The sequence below is a fragment of the Nothobranchius furzeri genome, chromosome 2 (assembly GCF_043380555.1).
Source record: "Nothobranchius furzeri strain GRZ-AD chromosome 2, NfurGRZ-RIMD1, whole genome shotgun sequence".
In the NCBI taxonomy this organism is placed as follows: Eukaryota; Metazoa; Chordata; class Actinopteri; order Cyprinodontiformes; family Nothobranchiidae; genus Nothobranchius; species Nothobranchius furzeri.
In genome coordinates, this window is record NC_091742.1 from 100,606,716 (window position 1) to 100,622,993 (window position 16,278).

The window sequence follows — 16,278 nt, forward strand, 5'->3', positions numbered from 1 at the left end:
GAAAGGCAGCAACGCTTCAAATCTCATGACTAGGGTTGCCAACCGTCCCTTGAAAAACAGAACCGTCCCGTATTTAGAAACACAAGTGCACGTCCCGTATTGAACTCAAAAGGGACGCACTTTGTCCCGTAATATAGTATGGATCAAAATTAGTCTGTAGTCTATTACCGGAATTAACGCTTTGTTTGAAAGCCAGCCCTTCGCCTGCTCTGTGACCAATGAACTGACCGCATGCTTATACACGAATATGACGATACAGATTACCGCTTATTTCATTGGTCGAGGAACGGTCGCTTGGGGAGAAGATACCGGAAGAAAACAGACGACAGCAAACAGCACGGCCAACCGGGAAACTAACGCCGACACTGCTGTACAAGTCTCGGACGACAGTACCCCTCCGAGAAAGAAGAAAAAAGGCTTCAAAAATACAGGGAGGAATGGGAAAAGGAGAATTCCTGGCTGGAAAAACTGCGCGATAACACCTATAAAGCGCACTGCACCGTGTACCGGCGCAGTTTTTCCAAAGGGCATGGTGGGCTGACTGACCTCAAGCAACATGCGTCTAGTAGTAGCCGCATGAAAAACATAAAGGACGTGAAAGCACGGGGAACCCTCGATCCGTTTGTCGTCCAGAAGGCCACGGCAGAAGCAGATATGGTAAGTAAACATTTCTTTTTTAAACCCTCTGGTTAAAGTGAAGGTATTTATATGAAGAAAAAAAACCACTGTGTTGGGGCTTGTTTACTATTATTTTTATTATTTTTGTTGTCTGTTTCTGTTTTGTCATTAGTTTTTCTATTTTTTTTCAACTTGGGTGTTTAGTTTCGATGTAGCCTTGTCTTGGTTTATATGTTGTTTGGATAATTTTAAACTAAAAGGATGGATAAATACATAATAAATAAAGTGAACTATTGTATTGTATAAAAGCTATACAATGCAATAAATATACAATAAATGTTTTCCATTTATTTACCACTGTAAGTGTTCTATGTGGTGCTTATAACCCAGGTTTACTTCTTATCTCCATTGGCAGGTTAAACATCTCTATGGACGAGCTTTATGACGAGTGTGTCACTGCAACCAGCCTTCTGGAGCACCTCACCAAAGGACCTCAGGAGAAGGAAAAGTGGCAGTCCAAGGGAACAGCAGAGAAGTGTATAGAAATTCTTCAGGCAGCTGACCTCTCCAACATCCAGCCTGTTGTATCCTTTGTACTCAGCATCCCATCTTCCACTGGGTTTGCAGAGAGGATTTTCTCTCTCATGAAGAATAAGTGGACTGATGTGCGGAACAAATGTTCTACTGAAATAATTAGATGTGAGCTCATTGTGACTCTAAATTGTGACATGTTTTGCTCAGAGTTTTACTCTGCAGTACTGAAAGACAACTCCTAAATGAAGCAAGATCTCAAAAGAAATACAAATGGAGAAAATAGTCTGTTTTCACATAATGTAGCATTGAGCTTTTGAGTTCATGAGTTTGGACTTTTTTTTTTACTTCAACCGTAGGCTACAGTCAAGGCCTTTGAGGCACAAATATGTTTACAGCTTCTCCACAGACTTTCTGTTTGCACTTTTCTAATTGCACTAAATGTGCACTGTTACAGCGTTGCTCTTTCTGTTGTTTTCTATTAATTTATACAATTTTAAGTTAAGCAGAACAGAGTTGTTTTAAAGAGAGCTATTTATATTCTAAAAAGTAAAGCATAACAGGCTACCGTTTAAGAAAGAGACCTACTTTTTTTGTCATTTTGCACAAAAAGTTGAGCATAACAGTTTTCTGTTTAAGAAAAAGACCTTTGTTACTTATAATAATTTTGTAATTTCACGCCATAAATAAATGGCTAAATGATCATTTGTTTCCCATGTTTTCATATCACAAAGAATATGCATCTTCTTAAACCAACTTCAAGTCAAATAGTAAAAAAAAAAATCCTTTCACACCCACACACAAAAAAAGAGCAAAAAATCACCACGCTGGGAAGGGTGGCCTGGAGCGGCCGGCCCTGCCCGCGAGGTGTCCCTTGTTTATTTTTCAGGGAGTTGGCAACCCTACTCATGACACATCTGCGTGGCCATCACCCACAACTCTACAGTGAACGCAAGACAAGCTAACGTTAGCGTTTTAGCTAAAATGCGTGATCCGAGGATTTGGGTTGAGGGAGAATGCAACGAGTCGCTATAGAAAGCAGCCGCAGCGCCGCTACCTGCATATAAACCGTGTCGCGGACACCGCCATGTTGAAATGACGCTATGCATTACGGGGCTCCCAGGGGCAGATAAGAGTTGGTCTCTCTCCGAGAATAATTAAGAATTTAACAATGATTACTGCCTGATGACATTTTCCCACGTCTGCAAAGCTCACTGGAAGGACACAAACTGAGGACAATATTTTCCTGATATAGGGTTTATTACTCAAGTAAGGGTAAAAAAGTATCTGATTAGAAGGCTACTTGAGTACTGAGTATCATCTGATCTAATATTTTTAAAATGATGACATCAAACAGACATAAAATAAGAAATTATGGGCAAATATTGATATTTTAAAGGCTAAAGGGGAAAAATGTAAACAAATAAACAACATAATTACAAAATAACACATTTTAGGCAAAATTTAGACACAAACTGAGGACAATATTTCCTGACATACAGGGTTTGTTTAATTGTGTGAAAATGTAGCACGTTTAAAAAAAATACAGCGATAAAACCGAAAACCGTGGTAATTTTGGTCACAATAACAGGGAGGTTAAATTTTCACACCGTGACAACCCTAATACAGACCATTTTAGATTAGGTTACATTTCCTTTATTCCCAGATTATGTAGTTTGTAGCACTCATTATAATGTTGTAGAAAATTTCTGGCCAATCCACGTGATCGGTATCGGTGATCGGTATCGGTGATCAGCATTCTTTGATATCGGTATTGGTGATCGGCAGCAAAAAACCTGATCGGTGCATCCCTAGTAAAAAGGCGTTCATCACAATTCCCAGATCACGTTTTATTCCACGAAAATCGTCCGAATCCACCAGGGCTGTCGCGGTAACCGCAAGAAGAAAATATCGCGATATTAAGAAACCCACTGCGCTGCATGACGTGCCACCGCCATTACAGCACTTGATTAAATCTCGAGACAGCGCATGCTGAGAGGTAAAGCCCGCGCTGATCGAGGAGATAGTACACATGGAAGATGGAGGGAGCGGTGCCGGTATGCCAGCTGCAGCCCAGCCAGAGGCCTTGGAGCAGGCAGTGCTGCCACCAGCGGCAAAGAAAAAAACGCTTGGAGACCTGCTGAAGTCACGGACAAGGACGTCTTCTGTAACCGTCCCCAAGAGAGTCAGAGCCGAGCTGGAGCTCACTCGCTACCTGCAGGAGGAACCCATTGACCCTAATGAAAACCCTCTGACCTGGTGGCGCAACAACCATGAGAGATTTCCATTGCTCTCCAAAGTCGCACGCAAGTACATGTGTATTTGTGCAACGAGCGCACCATCCGAGAGGGTTTTTAGTGTCGCTGGAAATGTTGTCACCCCTCTCAGATCCTCTCTCAAACCGCATAAGGTTAGCATGCTGGTTTTCCTTGCGCGTAACAAGGACATGACCGAGTTATAAGTCAGTTATTTGTGTGTGTGAAAGTGACAGTGCCCGTGCCCGGGACATCTCATTCTGTATACTTTATTTTAAACAGCAAAACAAAACGGGCACTTTTTTTATTTCTGCTAGATGTTGCAGCCAAATTTGCATTTCAAAGTTAAACCTCCTGAATGTTGTTTTTAAGTTCAGCCAGAGAATGCCGTTACTTCGATCTGCATTCAATAAAGTGTTAAAAACGGCCGTGTATTTTTTCTAACATTTTTTTAAATGTGTAAGCACAATGATTCAAAGGAAATATTGACATGAGTTTAGTAATCAACAAACAAATTTGCTAAGTACATAAATAAAAACGGGGTGCAATAATATCGCAATATTGAGCCGCCCTGACTCACCGCAGGGGGAATTCCTCAACCGCGACAGCCCCAGAATCCACATTAATCTGGGAGCTAACTTTACTAACATGTTGTGCTAGCGTTAGCAGGTGGGATGCTAATGCTAGCACGCTGCTAATGCCCGTAAATGAACGTGTACAGTAAAGTTAGCCGACATTTTAGAGTGATATGAAGCTTACCGCTCTGCTGCTGTGTCGAGCTGGGTCCAGCCAGCCGCGGGGCCTTTCTGCTGGGCTAAACTAGTTCGTGTCGCACCGCCACGGCTCAACAAAAGCCACCACACCTATAAAACACACTTTTGTTGCCTTTTCTAAGAGATGCTAATGACTCCAACTTGTTGTTTCCGTTTCGGATCTTTATTCCGGGTTACTGTTGGCCGCAGCCCACGTCTTAACTCCAGCAGAAACACCGTTAACGATCTCCGATCACACTAGCTCGTTTCCTTCTAAACAACCGAACCGGAACTCTGCACACAGCCGGCCAAGAACATCCCTTCAACATAAAAGTCCAACCACAACAAATCGTAACCCGTTACACTACTGTACAACAATGTAAGAAGTGACACATATAGCCTGTATTTGCGCACTTATGCTAACCATAATCGTAGTTTGAAATAATTAAAATATCATGAAACATTAAATTTTTTACCTTATTTTGAAAAGCCACAGGCTTCTTATTCCACCTTCCTCAGGATCCACTGATTTCCCTCTTTCCTATTCACTCTTACGGCTGAACTCAGACAAAACTGAAGTACTGGTGATTGCCCCCGATGATGCTGCTCCAGGGATTCACCAGCAGTTAGGTGATCTGAGTTTGTCTGTAAAACCTACCCTTAGAAACCTTGGAGTTTTCTTTGACAAGGGAATGTCTCTTGAACATCACGCAAAGCAGTTAACTAGAAACTGTTTTTACCACTTGAGACAAATTTCTAAACTCAGAACAATGGTGTCTAAAGCTGATCTTGAGTTGATTATTCACGCGTTTACATCATCCCGTTTAGACTACTGTAATAGTTTATTTTCTTGTCTAAACAAAAAAGAGCTGTCCCGCTTACAACAAGTCCAGAATTGTGCAGCTAGAATTCTGACCCGTGACAACAGAAGGGCCCACATTACCCCCATTTTAAAAGCTCTTCATTGGCTTCCTATCACATTTCGCATAAATTTTAAAATTCTTGTGCTGACTTTCAGAGCGCTGCATGGTCTGGCTCCATTGTATGTTCGAGACATGCTCTGCCCTTACACGCCTTCTCGCAGGCTGAGATCTATGGATCAAAACCTTTTAATGGTCCCACGTACTCAGTTCAGGACACGAGGAGATCGCTCATTCCAGGCCGTCGCTCCTAGGCTCTGGAATGAGCTACCTCTGTCTTTACGCTCAATCGACTCAGTTGATGTTTTTAAGAGCAATCTTAAAACCCATTTGTTTCTCCAGGCATTTTAAACTTAGTCTCATTCAGATTGGTTTTATTTGACACTGTATATTGTGGCTGTATTTTACTGTATTTATATGTTGTTGCCTTTTAACTTGTGAAGCACTTTGTGACCTTTTTGTCTGTGAGAGGTGCTATACAAATAAAGTTACTTACTTACTTACTTACTCTCTCTCTTTTAATTAACATTTTTCTTTTAATTCGCAATAGCTTATTCTTGCTCATTTTAAATATATTTTAAACATTTTCAAAATGCTTTTTTTTATATTTTTACAATTTTTATATTTTTTGTTTTTGTGAAGCGCCTCGTGATTTTTATCTTGAGAGGCGCTATAGAAATGATATTCTCTTCTTCTTCTTCTTCCTCTCTAGCTGCGGTGCTTCGCGTGCGCTTCTGATGATGAGACAGTAGCAGGGCCGTATCCAGAGTTTCTAAACTACCGAGGGCCACCATCCGTTATGCCATGCACATTGAGAACAAACTGAAGACTAAAGCTGATTTCAGATTTAATAATTTGTTTAACCCTCTGGAGGCAGGCGTTGCAGATTAGCAACGTAAAAACCTACCTACCTGGTTACTCCACATACGTACTTCATGAGCAGTTTTAACTCAAAAGTCCCCCTGAAGGACTTAGTTGTTCGTCCTTTAATCATGACTTATTTTGAGCCTGAGAGGGTTAACACTAAAGTGACTTGTTTCAGTATGACGTTGCATTTTTGGTTCTTTTTAAAACACAGAAAAGGTTTTTTTTAACCTTGCTGGCAGTTTCTTTCGTGGCTGTAAACTTCCTCAGTGTGATGTATTGAGATTTGTATATGCGGGCACCCGTAGCTGGGGGGTGGAGCATAAGAGAAAGGTGTTCAAGATGACTGTAACATGTGAGGCTAGGAGCAAGAAATAAAGTTGATTCACTTAAACAACTTGTGGTCCTGATTCATTAATACAACATGGTGTCAGAAGAATAAACGGAAAGAAAATGGCACAGTTTCAGCCTCCACAGAACCTCAGTTTGCAAGGTTACCTTGCGGAGAATTGGAGAACCTGGCTGCAACGCTTCGAGCTGTTCTGCACCGCCGGCGGCACAGCGGAGACGGGGGAAAAGGTGCAATGCGCAACATTCCTACACGTGGCCGAGGAAGAAGCCATAAAAGTATGTAATACTTTTCATTTCTCTGAAGAGGAAAAAGATAAAATCGCTGTGCTAAAGAAGAAGTTTCAGGACTACTGCGAGCCAAGGAAAAATTTACCATACATCAGGCACATGTTTTTCACGAGAGCACAGAAACAAGCTGAAAGCATCGATGCATATGTAACGGAACTAAAAAATAAAGCTAAAGACTGAGTTTGGTGATCTACACGACTCTTTGATACGGGACAGAATAGTCTGCGGCATAATCAATGATCAAGTGGGAGGAAGGCTTCTGAGAGAAGCTGATTTCACATTGGATAAAGCTATAGATGTATGTTGGGCGAGTGAGATCACAACCAGTCAAGTGAAAGCTCTTACTGAAGAAGAAGTCAAAAAACTGAGAACAGCAAGACCGAATGATGTAAAAAGTGCAGCGAAAACAAGGAAACCTGATCTGAACGAGACAAGTTGTAACAGATGTGGGTGGAAACATGGAAAAAACAGCCCAGCAATAGGTCAAACCTGCAGAGTGTGCAGTAAAAAGAATCATTTTGCAAGGATGTGCAGATCCACTGATCAGAGGAGGCAGCACGGGAAGAAGGTGCATGCTGTCAATCAAAGTGAAAGCGAAACTGAGATGTTTCTCGGCATGCTCCAAACAGAAGGAAAAAACATTACAGAGGTCAGGTCGGATAAAATGGAAGATGCATGGACTGAAAGATTAAAAATAAAAGACAAAGAACTTATCTGTAAGCTGGACACCGGAGCGGACTGCAATGCAATGTCACTCAAAACATTAAAAGCCCTTGGACTGAAAGGAAAATGTTGAGCTAGTAAGACAAAGCTAGATTCCTTTTTCGGCCACAAGGTGGCAGCGTTGGGCAAGAAAGCGCTTACCTGTGAGTACAAAGGAAACGAAAATGAGATTGTTTGAAATCACACAGGAAGATGTTAGTACAATCCTAGGAGGGGATGCATGTGTGAAACTGGGTTTAGTGAAAAGACTGTATGAGTTAAAAGAAGAAGATGACATAATAGCTCAAGACTATTTTTCCAGGATAGGTAGGCCTCCTCATGGTGCGTAGAGCGCCATGTTCTCTCCAATTTCCTAGAGTTTTGTTTTAAGGCTCGTAAATGAGAATTAAACCAGGGAGCCAACTTCCTGTCCCTAATTACCTTCTTTTTTAAAGGGGCAACATCATCTAATGCCACACGTAAAGAGGAATTCACATGATGAACTAAGGCATCAATTTGTGAGGGGCTAGAACTGAAAACATTGCCCTCTGCTACGTTCCTCTGAGATGATGAGGACAGTAAAGATGGAACAGTTGATTTAAAAGACGCAACTGCGTTGTCAGATAGAGACCGACTATAATGAAATGTACTTTCATGTCTCGAGAACTCAGTTATAAAAAACTCAAAGGTTATCAGAAAGTGGTCCGAGAGGACTGGATTATGTGGAAAGATCGTTATTTCCTCACACTCAATGCCATAAGTCAGCACAGCTTTGACACAGTTGATCACAAAGACAGCAACAAGGAGGGAGGTATAAATACACAGGGAAATCAGGAACACATGGGCAGATTAACGAGGGACAGGTGAGAACAATAAGGTTAATCAAGGCAGGAGAGACACAGTCAGGGAGGCCGGGGCTGACCATGACAGAAGAGAGGGGCCGAGCTGTCAACTGATCACCACCTGGTGGTGAGTTGGATCAGATGGCAGGGGAAGATGCCGTGTAGACCTGGCAACCCCAAACGCATAGTGAGGGTCTGCTGGGAACGCCTGGCAGAAGAACCTGTTAAGACGGTTTTCAACTCCCACCTCCGGCAGAGCTTTGACCACGTCCTGAGAGCAGTGGGGGACATTGACTCCGAGTGGGCCTTGTTCCACTCTGTGATTGTTGAGGCAGCTGTTTCTAGCTGTGGTCACAAGGTGGCCGGTGCCAGTCGTGGTGGCAACCCCCGTACCCGCTGGTGGACACCAGAGGTGCGGGCTCCGTCAGGCTGAAGAAGGAGGCCTACAGATCGTGGCTGGGATGTGGGTTTCCGGAGGCAGCAGACAGGTACCGGATAGTCAAGCGGGGTGCAGCAGTGGCAGTTGCCGAGGCAAAATCTCGGGCGTGGGAGGGGTTTGGTGAGGCCATGGAGAAAGACTATCGATCGGCTCCAAAGAGGTTCTGGCAAACTCTCCGGCGCCTCAGGAGAGAGAGGCAGCAACTCGCTCACACTGTTTACAGTGGGGATGGGGAGCTGCTGACGTCAACTGAGGCTATAGTTGGACGGTGGAAGGAATACTTTTAGGAGCTCCTCAATCCCACCTATGCACATTCCGAGGAGGAACCAGAGCCGGGAGACCTGGGGATGGACTGTCCAATCTTGGGGGCAGAAGTTGCTGAGGTAGTCAAACAACTACACAGTGGCAGAGCCCCGGGGGTGGATGAGGTTCATCCTGGGTATCTCAAGGCTATGGATGTTGTAGGGCTGTCATGGTTGACACATCTCTGCAACATTGTGTGGTCATCGGGGGCAGTTCCTGTGGAGTGGCAGACCGGGGTGGTGGTCCCCATCTTTAAGAAGGGTGACCTGAGGGTGTGTTCCAACTATAGGGGGATCACACTCCTCAGCCTCCCTGGAAAGGTCTACTCCAAGGTACTGGAGAGGAGGGTCCGATCGATAGTTGAATCTCAGATTGAGGAGGAGCAATGTGGTTTTCGTCCTGCCGTGGAACTGTGGACCAGCTCTATACCCTTGCAAGGGTGATGGAGGGGGCATGGGAGTTTGCCCAACCAATCCACATGTGTTTTGTGGATTTGGAGAAGGCTTATGACCGTTTCCCCAGGGGCACCCTGTGGGGGACGCTCCAGGAGTATGGAGTGGGTGGATTTCTGTTAAGGGCCATTCAGTCCCTTTACCAGAGGAGCGTGAGTTAGGTCTGCATAGCTGGTAGTAAGTCGGACCTGTTCCCAGTGAGGGTTGGACTCCGCCAGGGCTGCCCTTTGTCACGGTTCTGTTCATTACCTTTATGGACAGAACTTCTAGGCACAGCCGTGGTGTGGAGTGTGTCGAGTTTGGTGGCAGGAGAATCTCGTCTCTGCTTTTTGCGGATGATGTGGTCCTCCTAGCTTCATCCAGCTCTGACCTTCAGCTCTTGCTGGGTAGGTTCGCGGCCGGGTGTGAAGTGGCTGGGATGAGGATCAGCACCTCCAAATCTGAGACCATGGTTCTCGACCGGAAAAGGGTGGCTTGCCAACTCCGGGTCGGGGGAGAGGTCCTACCTCAAGTGGAGGAGTTTAAGTATCTCGGGGTCTTGTTCACGAGTGAGGGTAGGAGGGATCGGGAGATCTACAGGCGGATTGGTTCGGCGTCTGCAGTGATGCGGACGCTGAGCCGATCTGTCGTGGTGAAGAGGGAGCTGAGCCAGAAAGCCAGGCTGTCGATTTACCGGTCGATCTACGTCCCAATCCTCACCTATGGTCATGAGCTTTGGGTAATGACCGAAAGAACGAGATCGCGGATACAAGCGGCCGAAATGAGTTTCCTCCGTAGGGTGACTGGGCTCAGCCTTAGAGATAGGGTGAGGAGCTCGGACATTCGGGAGGGACTCGGAGTAGAACCGCTGCTCCTCCAGATCGAAAGGAGCCAGTTGAGGTGGTTTGGGCATCTGGTCAGGATGCCTCCTGGACGCCCCCCCGGGGAGGTGTTTCGGGCATGTCCTGCCGGCAGGAGGCCCCCGGGTCGACCCAGGACACGTTGGAGAGGTTACATCTCCAATCTGGTCCGGGAACGCCTTGGGGTCCTACCGGAGGAGCTGGTGGAGGTGGCCGGGGAGAGGACGGTCTGGAGCTCCCTAGTTGGGATGCTGCCCCCGCGACCCGGACCCGGATAAGCGGAGGAAGACGACGACGAAACTTCTAAAACGTAATACTTGTTTGTATCTCCCAAAACTTTTATCACAATTAAAGCCAAGTAGCCTTTATTCAGGACTCGTTCACAAAGAGAAAAGAGACCCATAAAATGAGCACAAGATAACCCAGTGGAACAAGCAAAATCACAGAGAGAACCTGATAACAGTAATGAAAACGTGTCCTTTGTGCAATAGAAATAAAATATATTAGGATTACTGTAACTCACTATGATCACAAAAATAAATCAGCTGATTAGCAGTCATGAAAGGAGGTCTGGGAGGGGTTCACTCTTTTATTACAACACTTTTTCTTTTTAGATCTGTTACAAGGCCACCATGGCTGCCTGAGTCTTCAACATCAGCTTACACAAAGCAGCAGGTGTAGCTTGGCCTCCCTGAAGTCCGTGTCTCCTGGTTCGCTTGGGGCGGACTGAGGTGGAAAGACCTTCTCCCCTTCTTTTTCCAGTCCCTGTGAGGAAGAGCAGCTCCTGATGTCCTTCTCATCCACTGTGGCGGCAATGACATGGGGGTGGTCAGCAGTGTGATGCTGGTCAACATGATGGAGAAGGACCTCCACCAGCTTCACCTTCTGCACCCTCATATGGTCATCTTCTTCTCATCCATCACCCAAAGGTGTAGCTAGAGGGCAGGTGTAAAACCTCCAAAAATGGAGAAGACTGGAGGTTTGTCAACAGTGTTATGGCTACACTTATTACTAATTAAATGGTGCAGTTGTTGTGCATCCTCACATCAGACACGACAGTCCAGGGATATTTTTGTCAAAGTTCATTTCACAAATAAGGGAAATGATATTTTTTTAACTAATATTGCCAATTTTCTTAATGGCCAGCTCCAAAAGCAGTGAAAGACTTCCAAGTGGGAGTCTCGCTGCTTTTGAATTTTGCCTTTAGGACAGATTTCTTTTCAGGCACATAGTAGAAACCTATCCCTGACTCACTCTGCAGCTCTCTGGGCCCCTTTTCTGGTTTTATTTTACATTTTTCCAAATTTACTGACAGTGTGTGTCCTGTTAGTTTATAGAATCTTGTGTAAAAAGAGAAATGTTATTTTTTTTCTCAATTACTGGAATTCTTTGGATAAGACATAAAAGTAAGGAAGAATCATATGGAAGCGTATGTGTACCAGAAATTAAATGATTATGCAGTAGCAGAATTAATTTTTAATTTTCACATTAGAACTGCCAAATTTGACTCATAAATAAAATTAATAAGCAATCTTCCAAACTTCTTTTGATTTTCTTCTTCATCATTGCTTAATCTGTGACTTAATGAAAAGTATAAATAAAAAAACATTTGAGATTTAATTTTCTAATAACACTCCAGCAAAATTTTTTCTAAATTCAATTTGAAATGTCAAATCTGAGAATGAAAATGTGTTAACATAAACATTGTCATTTTCACTTTACAACTGCTAAGTCCATCCATCCATCCATTTTATGAACCTGCTTGTCCATGTAGGGTCGCGGGGGTGCTGGTGCCCACCTCCAGCGGTCATTGGGGAATCAGGTGAGGAACACCCTGGACAGAGTGCCTGGACACACACACACTCACACCTACGGACAATTTAGACAGACCAATCAACTTGACTGTCATGAATTTGGACTGTGGGAGGAAGCCGGAGGACCCGGAGAGAACCCACACAGCTACTTGTAAACAGGCGCTGGGAGAGTGTTGCGCAACGTGGAGAGGGCGGTTCTTTCCATGATTTCTCTATAACTACAAAGTCCGACTGGGGGAGGAGAGTAGGTCTGCTCTGTGGAGGGGGGCGGAGTTTGCAGCTCCTTCTCCACATTTAAAGAGACAGTACCCAAAAACGGCTCATTCTCAGACTCTCCTCAGAACAGGGGTAGATGAGGGGTCTGTAGAGCAGCAATAATGAGGAAATCAGACCGAAGAACTGCAGTTCCACTGAGTTTAGACCCCAACTGAATGATTTAGATGTAAAAAAGAAGAATTTAAAAGGATGATGTCTCCTTTTAGGCTTTAAGAGTCAGTCCATTTATTCCTTTTATTTATTTGAGCTGGAGTTAGCGTGCACATGCTCATCAGGAACGGTCTTTCCTTCAAGATTTCACAATAATAATTTGAATAAACTCTTTCACTTTATTACTGTTTATTACAATTATCATAAATAATCATCTTGGTTCAGTATAAATGTATTTTAATTACTGAAATAACTTATTATGCTTTGTGTAATAATAATAATTATTATGATAATCAGTGACGTGTGTTGAGTAAACCAGAAGGTCACTTGCACGTTAACCACCTCACACAGAGGAGAATCCAGGGTAAAGGTAACCACCTCACATGTCTTTACTCCATAACAACAAGCTTTCTTACGCTGAGAGGGCGTGTTCTGAGGTTTTGTTAAAACCAAATTTCTGCAGCTGTAAGTTCAGTTGTTGAACCCACCAGAGGACGAGGGACGGCCGCCCAAGTCTCTACTAAGCATTCTGTCACGCCGATAGAATTGCTTCGAATAAACGCACCTGTATCCAGTTGACGTAAAAACTCCTTCAGAGATAAGCCAGACGCAAGCTCAATACTGTGTACCCTGCGACAACTCTGGACCAGAGAGTCGGTTCCACTCGGGTCTTCTCTACCGGACCGAGTACCCTGAGGCTGACAACATCCTCCTTTGACCTCCGGATCCACCAGGGCCGGCTTTGTCGACAGGCGACACAGGCGGCCGCCTGGGGCGCCATCTGATGGATAGGGCGCAAAATAAAAAAAAATAAAAAATAGTTCATTAAATTCATGTTTGTTATATGAAATGCGCTCTCTACATACTCAAAATTCCCCTTTGAAATGACATGAAATTAAAACATCAATATTTAAATTCTAATAATCTGGCAGCATTTCGAGCTCCCGCTTGAGCCACCGCTCCGATGCATTTGACCGTTAAGGGTGCCATAGATCACGTGTGTGGGTAGCACAGAAGGACATCCTGTTGTCGTTGCGTTTAAGCGTTTGATATTTTACGATGAAAACAACACCTAAGCCATCGGGATCAGCATTCCGAAAGCGAAGGAAGGAAGAAGAATAAAAACGGGCCCAAAGCAGAGGTATGTAGACTTTATAAGTTTTGCAAAGGAACTTTTTGCGTTAGCATTGTAGCTAACTGCCTCTCCTGCCACGCACGGTCCACGGACGGACCCTCGCTAGCTGTTTACACACACAATACAGTATCTGTAACTTTAACCCATTCATTTTACTTTTGAATCGTCGTGTCCAGATGCAGTGAGACAATGTTGAGTCTCACTGTGATGATGAAGAATGTAAGATTTTTTACTGGTTTTTGGAGCTTGATTGCAGCCTTTTATGAATGTTGTTTCAAGTTTTAAGTACGCATACAATATGAATTTAATATTTGTATATCAGAAGAACGTTAGGTGTGGGTGTAGCAAATTTTCAACTTTGTCCTTCACGTCGGGCGGGCGGCACCGCCGCGGCCGTGGCGGGGACTCCCGCGCTGCCGCCGGGCCCGGCGGAGAGTGAGAACTGCCTAAACACAGCATGACATCTTATACCGTCTCTTTCTTGTTTACGCTGCAGCGTCTTCATCCAGGCATCACGCAGCAGCAGCACATTTACTGAGCTACAGTCTCAGCATCTAGAACCAGGTGAGTAAGTCACTTGTTAGGCTATTTGTAATCAGCAGTAGAAACGGACTTTTTCAAATTAAACGGCTTATCACATATATCGATATGCAAAATTAATTTATTTAAATCCACACCAGACACGTGTTTTTGGCACAATCAGTGCAGCATTGATTCAGCATTGAGAATATTAAATAATCTGAACATACACATCTGAAATTGTCTCCTTAAGATGTTATTGTCAGTTAGGCTGTAAATTTGTAAAAAAGGATGGACGTTAGTTTTTGTGACATAGTGAGTCATCTTCAAGGTATAAAGGTTTATGTCCTGAAGAAGGTCGTACAGAAACGCGTCGGTGTTTCCTTGTTTAATAAATGAAATCCTCAGAGTGCCTCAGATCACCGGTTCTTCTTCCTCATGTTCTACATTTATCTGATGCTGAAGAGCACCTGAGAGTGAGACATAAGTTTTTTCAAATATTCCCCACTTCCACCTGTTTTTGATCATTTTATTCATGTTTTCATAGAACAGATGAAAAAAGATCAATAAAATAAAAAGTCCAGTAACATTAAAAATAATGAAAAGCATCACTGCACATGACCGAGGAATACTGAACGTGAAAGTAGCGCTGTTCTTAATTCATGCATCAGAGGGTTAAGTTGCTGTGTGTGTGTGTGTGTGTGTGTGTGTGTGTGTGTGTGTGTGTGTGTGTGTGTGTGTATTTTCTCACAGAAGAAGAACCCAACACCAGCAGACTCAGTGCTCCACTCCAACAGCCTGAAGAGACACCATCATCAGCTTCAACAGATGTGTGTGAACATGTAGGAGCTGCTGGCCCCATGGATCCTGCTGACTGGCCACAGCAGTTGAACAAAATGGAAAGTAGAACTTTCTTTATGATGACACTGATATTTGAGTTTTGCTTTTGATTGCACAGTTTAATGCTGCTGTTGATTTTTCATCCTCCCCCCAATGACATTTGCTCAACATTTTGAGTTGTTGGTTATTGTAATATTCTCAGGTTACTTATCTTTCAAGCTTACATTTATTCTTCAGGCTGTTGACTTTAAAGAGTTGCTGTGTGAATATTTAAAATAAAAATTTAGTAACTAAGGAATCACTGTGGAGCTGCTTTTTCCAATGTGTGGACTTGGGTTTGGGTGAGAGGCGGGGGTGGGGGGTGGGGGTGGGGGGCGCAAATGGGCACTCTCGCCTTGGGCACCAAATTACCCAGAGCCGGCCCTGGGATCCACACAGAGGGTGGTCTGAGGGGTGAGGTAGCACACAGATTATGTCAGATGCTGTTCTCTCTAAGAAACAACTGGGTTAGCTGCCAAACAACGTTTCCCACCCAGAACGCGCTTCTCTCTCTGAAAGAAACCTGCTGAGATTCATTCACACATTCAAACCTCGCATTCCACCTTAGTTTTCCATCCACAGGGCCGGCTTTGCTGACATGCGACACAGGCGGCCCTCTGGGGCTCCATCTGATGAACAGGGTGCAAAACAAAAAAAAGTTTATTAAATTTATGTTTGTAATATGAAATGCACTCTCTACACACTCAAAATTCCCCTCTGAAATGACATGAAATTAAAACATCGATATTTAAATTCTAATGATCTGGCTGCATGACGAGCTCCCGCTTGGGCCACCGCTCCGAAGCATTTGACTGTTAAGGTTGCCATAGTTACGTGTGTGGGTAGCACAGAAGGACATCCTGTCGTCACGTTTAAGCGTTTGATATTTTACGATGAAAAGAACGCCTAAGCCATCGGGATCAGCATGCCCAAAGCGAAGGAAGGAAGAAGAATAAAAACGGGCCCAAAGCAGAGGTATGTAGACTTTATAAGTTTTACAAAGGAACTTTTTGCGTTAGCATTGTAGCTAACTGCCTCTCCTGCCACGCACGGTCCACGGACGGACCCTCGCTAGCTGTTTACACACACAATACAGTATCTGTAACTTTAACCCATTCATTTTACTTTTGAATCGTCGTGTCCAGATGCAGTGAGACAATGTTGAGTCTCACTGTGATGATGAAGAATGTAAGATTTTTTACTGGTTTTTGGAGCTTGATTGCAGCCTTTTATGAACGTTGTTTCAAGTTTTAAGTACGCATACAATATGAATTTAATATTTGTATATCAGAAGAACGTTAGGTGTGGGTGTAGCAAAATTTTCAACTTTGTCCGACACATCGGGCGGG